The 8,093-nt window shown below is 48.7% G+C and overlaps 1 long non-coding RNA gene across 1 annotated transcript; it reads right to left on the reverse strand.

Moving 5' to 3' along the window:
• Positions 1 to 2,796: 2,796 nt before the first annotated feature.
• LOC123818532 lies at positions 2,797 to 7,804 on the reverse strand. Its single transcript, XR_006785639.1, has 3 exons — positions 7,208 to 7,804; positions 3,985 to 4,292; positions 2,797 to 3,158 (listed from the first exon to the last, which is right to left on the reverse strand). It is a non-coding gene; the product is annotated as an uncharacterized LOC123818532 (long non-coding RNA).
• Positions 7,805 to 8,093: the final 289 nt, after the last annotated feature.

Here is an 8,093-nt window from a genome sequence, read left to right on the forward strand (position 1 = left end):
AACCTTACAAACCCTTCAAATGAGAGGCTACTCCGCCACAAATGGTCAGCAAAGGACTCTGTGAGTGTTTCCTCAGGGTCAAGCCATCGTCCGGCCCCCCACGCTCACTCACCACCTCCTGTTCAGGTTTCTAACCGCAGCTCATTCTCAGCCTTCCTGGAGCCTCTCAGCCCTGTGTCCGACACACTGGCTCTGCAGCTCAGCACATCAGCCAGGGCCTGGAGAGAGTCTGCTCGAGGCTGTGTCTGCAGCTGGCAGGCCCTGTGATTACCCTCCACACACTTCCCTAACTGCATCTTAAAACACAACCCACTGTATCCCCTGTGGGTCCCAGAAAGAGCATAGACCTGGGGCTGCAGACACGAGGCAGTGTGGAAGGCTGAGGCTAGAGAAAGGGCACATGCTAGATGCCCAGTGTCTGTAGCTAGTTGCTTTATTCTTCTTTGAAATAAATTATTCTTCCTCTTGCATGGTCCAAGTTCTTTCCATTCTTACCTGGTTATACTCTGCTGTTTGTCTCATATCACACTGGGCAACAGGGTCCTTTTAAAAATTGAGGATTTCTAATTCTATGTGACGAAAATTCAGCTCTCGGACAGAGTCCCAACAGAGGCTGAGTCACCACCCTCAGCCTCTGCCTGCAGTGATGGGCCACTGGAAGACGGCCTCAGGGCCCCAGCTGAGGGAAGGATCAAACAAAACCAGAGGGGTTAGGTGGAGATAAGCAAGGGCCAGCTACCCAAATTAGAGATAACCCCTAAGGTTGCTTCCAGGCCTGAGATACCACAAGTTTTTAATCTTTCTCTGTTTACTTCATTGATCCAGATAGCCTAGCCAAAGCCGGGAGAGGCCAGCCGGCTCCACCACGGTTGCATTGAGCAATGACTGGCTGGGATTAATAGCTCTGGCCTTTGAGCTATTATCACGGAGCTGGAAGAGACCTTGAGCCCATCTCGGTGGAAATTTCAAGCCTTGCATGCAACATCCACCGGGCCAGCAGCATGTCATGTATGTTCATTTAAAAAATATTCCTCAATAATTTCCAACTCAAAGACTTTGTTGTTTTGTCTTAGCTTTAGTTTTAATTCATCTTAAAAATATTTCTTTGCCATCTACTGTAGAAAATGCTCAGTGTCCATTAAGTTCTTTCAGGGGACATTTATTCTTTAATCTAATGACTTTCCTACTTGGAAATCAGGAGTGGGAGGCTGTGGGCAGGACATCCCAGCATTTGACAGTCTGAGTTAAACATCCATGCTGCCTGCTAGACATAGTCTTGTGATTAGAGTGAAGAGTAGGAGATAGTGTTCGAGTGAATCAGGCGGGGTCGGAGAGGAGTAGCCTGAGACAGGACAGCCAATAGCCCCATGGTAAGGTGAGCAGGAACAGGCTCAGATCTTCCCACGAACCTATGGAGGATATATGAATAAATGAAGGCAACGTAGTGAGCAGAGAGGAGGAAAACCCTCGAGATAGGAGGGCTGGGTGTGAGCATCACAGAAAGGAAGCAGGAAGCTGCTTTGGCAGGGTCCACCCAATCCCATGTGCATTAGTCAGAGTTACCGAGTATGGAGGCCTACCATTATGAGTGTCACGGAAGAAAGAACTTATTATAAGAAATCAATCTTACACAATTGAGGGAGGAGTAAAGATCTGAATGTCTGCAAGGAGGTGTCGAAGGCCCACTGAATGGTCACTAACCACCCCCGGTGCAGGTGAACAGAGTGGAACTTGCAGAAAGCGAGGCAGGTCTGGCTGTTGGCATGGGGCTCGTTCCTACAGCATCTTCAGGAGGATGCTGGTTCTTGTAGATGCTGCCTGTGTGAGTGTGTAGCAAAACATCTGATAGCAGGCGTGGAGTCACCGTTGGTCCACAGGCCAACAGTAGGGAGCAGGGAAGAGCGAGAACACACAGGGGCCAGCCTTCATCTTTGTGTCCCGCCCCCCCCACCAGCTCCAGCCAATAGTGGCCGTCAGAGCAGGATGGCCACTGCTTCACTGCTGCCTGCCACATCTGATGCAACTTCAGTTTGGCCAGCTCTAGCCAGAATCATACAGAGAAGGGGGTGCTGGGAAGTACAGTTCCCAGTGTAACCAAGGTGACTAAACAATCCAACTCTCTGATCAAGTAAACATTAGGACACACTCAGTTCTTACAGAGCCCCAAATTCTTGAAGTTTCAAAAAAAAAATATGGTAGCCCTGGCTGGGTGGCTCAGTTGGTTGGAGCATTGTCCTGTATATCAAAAGGTTGCGAGTTTGATCCCCAGTCAGGTCAGGGCACATACCAAGGCTGTGGGTTCAATCCCCGGTTGGGGCATGTACAGAAGGCAGCTGATCTCTCTCTCTCTCCCCTCCCCATCTCTCCTCCTCCCTCCTCTCTTTCTAAAATCAATAAATCCTTAGGTAAGGATTTTTTAAAAAACATGATAAAGAGGAAAGCTTGTCAGAGTGTTTCTGTTTATCAAGACTCTGGGTTACAAGTAACAGAAATCCTAAAACAAACTTAAGTAAAAAAGAAGCTTTTGCAAAAGAGTCTTAGGGTAGGCCAAAGAGTCCAAAGACTAGTTGCTGGACAACGCCAGGACAGTCCGATGGAACTTGACACCGTAAAAACTTACTCTCTCCTTGCTTGCTTCTCCGTTTCTCTTAGCCTCATCTCTGGGTGGTGGCCTCATCCTCTCAGCATTCCCACGTGGCAGCTCTGATGCCACAGTTCTATAGCAACTTGACCAAAAAGAATACATAGTTTTAACCCACCGGCTTTATTTAGAAAGATGCCTGTTTGGGGGTTTTTTATTGATCCTTGAATGAATCCTCAGACCAATTGCTAACGTGAGGGAAGTGGGGTGTCATTATGGTTAGGCCAAGGTCACATGTCCATCCCTGTGGCCCAGCAGTACAGGTCCATGTTCTCTGACCAACAGCCCAGAACCATATAGAGAAAGAAAAGAGTGGTTCCTTCAAGGAAGGAAGTTCTCTTCCCAAAAGAGGGGCAAGAGCTGCGAGGCAGACACAAGTAACAGCTGTCTACCCTGGCGTCTCAGGGACTGAGTGGAATATTCTTCAAATTCCATCTTCTCAGTCTTCTACATTTTCTTTAACGCTCTGGCCGCTGAGCAAGTTTCTGATGACACTCAGTTGGCATTCCAAAGGGAACTGTTACATAGACGGAAATATGGTGTAAAGGGTGATGGTCAGACAATAATCATCTTAGAGCCATAGATTAAGCAACTTGCTCAAGGCCACTTAATTATTTTAACAAGGGGAACTAGGATGCTGACAGGATGTCCTCAGGGAATACATGAACGATCTGATTTATAGATCACCGCGTGGGGACTGGGGTTGGGCTCTGAATCCGTTTCCCAGGGCCTGAGCATCTTAGTTTTCTGAACCTGAAAGAACAGAGCGATGACTCAGAGGCCACGGTCATACCTCCGTGCTCGTCAGCTTCAGAACTCATCAAACCCTGGACTCCACACATTTTGACGAGAAAAAAAAAAGCATTTTGGCACTTGGCGCTTGCTTGGAATACATTGATTTCACCACTTGTCATGAGTTCCAGAACAAGTTAATGTGGAGTACCAAGGTACCACTGTACTTGGAATCTGACTTCAGCCTGTGGGGAGGTGGAGATGGTTCGTGGTGTGTGTGTGTGTGTGTGTGTGTGTGTGTGCGCGTGTGCTGCAAGGTAAGAGAAATGTCACTGAGGTAGTAATATAGATCTTTTCTAGGGGAAGGAAAGGGACCTGAGATTAGGGTTTTGGGTGCTCTGAAAAAGGTAGGCAATTTTATTGTTCTTTAGGTTTGACCTTAGTTATCCACTCTAAACAGAGTTTAAGACTCCCTTTTAGTTAACAGTGTAATTTACTTCTCTCTTTTGTCTCATCAGTGGTTTCCACTGTGCACCTGTGGAAATTACCTGGGGCGCTTTTAAAAATGTTCCCAGATACTAGGTCTGACCCCAAACCCTCCCTCCCCTCACCTCTTATCTCCCCTCCTCAGCCCCCAATGTCAAGCTTCATGGACGATGCCGGCGCACGGGGAAGATGGAAAACAGCTCCTCGGGTGGTGCGGCGCGGCGCTCTCCAGCGTTCTGAGGGACTGTGTGTGCGTTGTCTCGCCTGATGCCCCACGACTCTGGGAGGAAGGCCAGGCTGGGGGACTGAGGAAATGACAGTTAAATGATGTTTTGAAGGTCAGAAACTTGTAAGTGCTGTAACCGTGTGGACTGGAACCTGGTTCTTTGTTTCTCATCCATCAAAAAAGGCACCTCAGGCTTGGTCTTGCTCCCTGTGGAGGAGTGACAGGTGAAAGAGGCCTGACTAATAAGAATAGGGCCGCGTCTACACGTCATGGATCAAAGTAATACTCTCGAGTAGTACCGGGAAATGAACACCGGTCTAGACAGAACCCACACTAAAGTATCCCACCCATGTATTGTCTCCTTGCCTAACGAAGGTGCCCGCTTTCCCTGCCCCGGCTATTACTGCTGTGTGACCTTAGGCACACTGCTTGACCTCACTGTCCCTTGGTCTGTCATCTGTAGCATGAGAGTGTTGGGCTTGGGTTCCTTTTATTCTTTGCCACGTCGTTGTATCTGTTCAATGAAGAGCGCTTGGCCATGATGTGATTGCACAAGAGCTGAAAAGAGCCCTCTGTTTTCTTCATGTCTGTCAGTGCCTTGTCCTTGTCCGTCAGGCAGAGCCTTTTCTGTTGCAATCTGGTATTTTTAAAAAGCTTAAGAAGTGATGCTCCCTGGAAAGGGTGCATTATGACTCAGACCTCTTCAAGGGAAACGTGAAAATGATTGACAGGAAGGGATGAGGAGGTGTACAGAACAGAAAGCAGGGAGGCCGTGCTGAAGCGTGCCCGCAGGGACTGGCATTGGTAAAAGAGAGGAGTGCCAGCAGTATTTGGTTTATTCCAGTTCCAGGGGAGGTGGGTAGGTCCTGGAGAGGTTACTGGGTGAAAATTTGCACCCTGATCCCTTCTGCCCTAGCCCTTCTGAAAGGCTTTAAGAACCTTTCCTCCAGATTTTTCACTGCCCTGAGCCCAGTAAGCATGAAATGGGCACTAGAGTCCTAAGTGAATGAAACATTTATGTTGGCCCTTGCCAAGCCTGGCTACAAGAGCGGGAAGGAAGAACCCAGAAGCTAAGAAGCGAATACAAAGAGAGACACAAATCCCTAAGGATAGTGTCAAGAAGGTTAAAGCCCTTACAAAGAGGAGCCTTGCCAACCATGACAAGGGTGATAAGAAGGCCCACTGGGTCACGTTCAGAGCCAGAAGACGGGCTAGTCCCACAGCCTAGTCAGTGTTAATAAATGACAAAGAGACAGAGGAGACATTCAGCTCCCAATTGCTTGCTCTCTTTTCACTATTGAAGACATGGGCGAGTCTCCGAATCCCCAGGCTGAGCTCAGGGCCTGGCACATAGTAGGAGTACAATAAAAGTTTCTTCAGTGAATGCAAAATGAATGGGAGGAGAATGAAGAGGAGAATGTCTTTCAAGCTGAACAGAGACCCCAGGATGGTAGAAAAGGTCCTGAAAGGAGAGTCTGTGCTGTGGATTCAATTCAAATCAAGTGCAAAAGCTCATTGTTGTGATGATTTCCTGAGGAAAGAGACTGAGATGGAGAGTGTGTGCAGGAAGTTTGCTGAGCGCGCCCTTGGGATCCACACCTGTTGTCAAGTGAAGGGAGTGGAAGTGGACAGAGGGGTGCATTGAACTGTGATGCAGGTGCAACAAAGGTCTGTAGCCAGTCCCAGGGGACTGTCCTTCGGAGCTGGCTCACTGTGAGGTGGCTGCGTCTCCATCCACCTGTCACTGGATATAGGCTACATTCCTGGAGGGGAAGTGACCATGCACTACCTGTGATCTGTCAGCAGTCAACACTCCGATCAGTTGAGGGAATGAATGACTCAGTCTTGAAGCAGGGATGTGTGGGCATACCACAGCATCTACTACAATCATTAGCCCAGTCTGAGAAGAGGCATCAGTTGTGGTGCTTCAGAATTTGGAACATTTCATGGAAGTGACGCAGAAGCGGGTTTGAGATTCTTCATACAAAGAACGCCCTAAATTATATAAAGATAAAGCTGGAGTGAGCTTCCTAGGAAGGCAACAGGCTCCCCGTTCAAGTGGAAACCAACTGCCCATGTCTCAGGGCAGGAGCCCAGAGCGGGAGGCGCCTGGTCCAGAAAGTCCATGCCAAACCCCAGGTGGTATGACTGTCGGCTGACGTTAGAGCAGAAATCACAGAAATCAGACACGAGGCCATTTATTTACGAAGCTTCACCCTTATCCTGGTCAAAGGCAGTGGCCCGAAGTAAATGAGTTCTTGAGATTCCTTTTATGACTCTGTAAAGAGATACAGCCTTTGCTGTGGAAGCATGATGAATGGACAAGCATTATCAAGTGAACACTAGGTGGATGGCAGGCCCTGGGTATCAGGATGTGGTCTCTCGGCCCTCAGGTTTAAAGTTTAATAAAGAAGAAAGACACGTAATCGCCATATAAAATTAACACCCCTAAATATAGTCACGAGGGGTGGCAAGGGCCCAAAGAGTAAATAATTAATCTGTAATAGTGAAGAAAGCCTGGGGGGGGGGGGCGGAGGGGAAGTAGGGGTGGGAGTTTTCACTTATATCTAAAAGTTGAGAGATGAGGTGAAGGGAGAGATGCCTTGCTCTACATCTTTATGTTGGAGGCTGCATGCCAGTCTCCTGGACTGGCTTTTCTTAAAAATAGATCATATTCTGTCTCTATTGAATAATGTAATAATTATAATCACTTCCATTCTCTAAGGACCTGCTCTGTAAAGTTGTTGTTTTAGATATGGTAACTCATCGAATCTCTTCAATAACCAGGCGAAGTAGTGACTTGTCTCCACGGGGGAGGGACCAGTGACAGGAAAAACCATGGTTGACCTCCTTTGAGATGCCTGCCTGATTCACAGGAGCCAGTGGGAGCTCCCAGCAGCCATCTGTTCAGCTTGAACCCTGCTCTCCTGCCCTCAGCAGACTCAGAGTCTCCCGGGCATCTGGAACTGTGTCCAGAGTTCAGGCTTTCCGAGGGCTGGGGGCTGCAAGAGGGAAACAAGGACCCCGTGGGTAGCTGTATGCCTCCAGGCTGAGACGGAGATTGGAGGAGAGAGAGAGAGAAAACCAATTCCTAGAGATAAGCAGAGATGGGGCGAGCTCACCACATGGTTCCTGGTAGGAAGCCGTCCAACTCCCTGGTCTGGTCCTTCTGGCACCTGCATGCCTCCCTGGACTCCAGCTGAGAGACAGCCCCGTATCTTGATGTTAAAGTGATCCTGTTCACTTATGCTGTTTTAAGTATCTATTCCTTAAAACCAGTAAGTTCTTACTAATACTGGTATTTTTGTCCATCTGTTAAAGAGCCGGGCTTCCAACTCACGTTTGTCTACCTCCAGAGTCCATCCACAGGACCTCCTGGCTCCTTTCTGCCTGCTCCAGAGAGGCAATCTTAGGGCGATACTTCCTAGAGGAAGGTTTGGTGGGGCAGCTTGCTCTTTTTTCATCAAGGTGGCCCCTGTGCTGATTGGGCATCACCTGTCTGATGACCAGCTGCCCTGACAAGGGCAGGGGACTGCCCAGCAAGAGTCCAACTAGTTCATACAGTTCAGTGGTTCCCCATCGTTGCCTTCTCCCTGGATCACGCACCTCTCCTGCAAAGGGCCGCTTTCCAGGTTTTAAAGGCACGCCACAGAAACGGTTGCTGTGGAGCTTGGGTTTCTAGGGTTACACAGCACCTCACACCGTAAGCCTGCCCTTTACACAGTGCTGCTCCCTCCCTCATGAGAGCTGTCACCTTCGCCCTTGACAGCCTCCTCTTGACCTTTGCCTACAGACTCCTCCTCACCTGGTTGGAATCGCCCTGAACCTTGTCCCAGTCTGTGATAGCTCTGATGATTTATTCGTGCTTTCGTTTGCTTAGCTGCCTGTCTCCCACTTCTAGCTGTGACAGAGGCCCCTGTGTCCTATTTGTTTTTGTGTCTCTAGTCCCTATTGCAGTGAATGGCACATAGTCAGAGGGAATGATTGAATGAATAAGTGAATAATTAA

This window comes from Phyllostomus hastatus, unplaced genomic scaffold (genome assembly GCF_019186645.2).
Source record: "Phyllostomus hastatus isolate PE091 unplaced genomic scaffold, TTU_PhHast_1.1 phas_contig_283, whole genome shotgun sequence".
Classification (NCBI taxonomy): domain Eukaryota; kingdom Metazoa; phylum Chordata; class Mammalia; order Chiroptera; family Phyllostomidae; genus Phyllostomus; species Phyllostomus hastatus.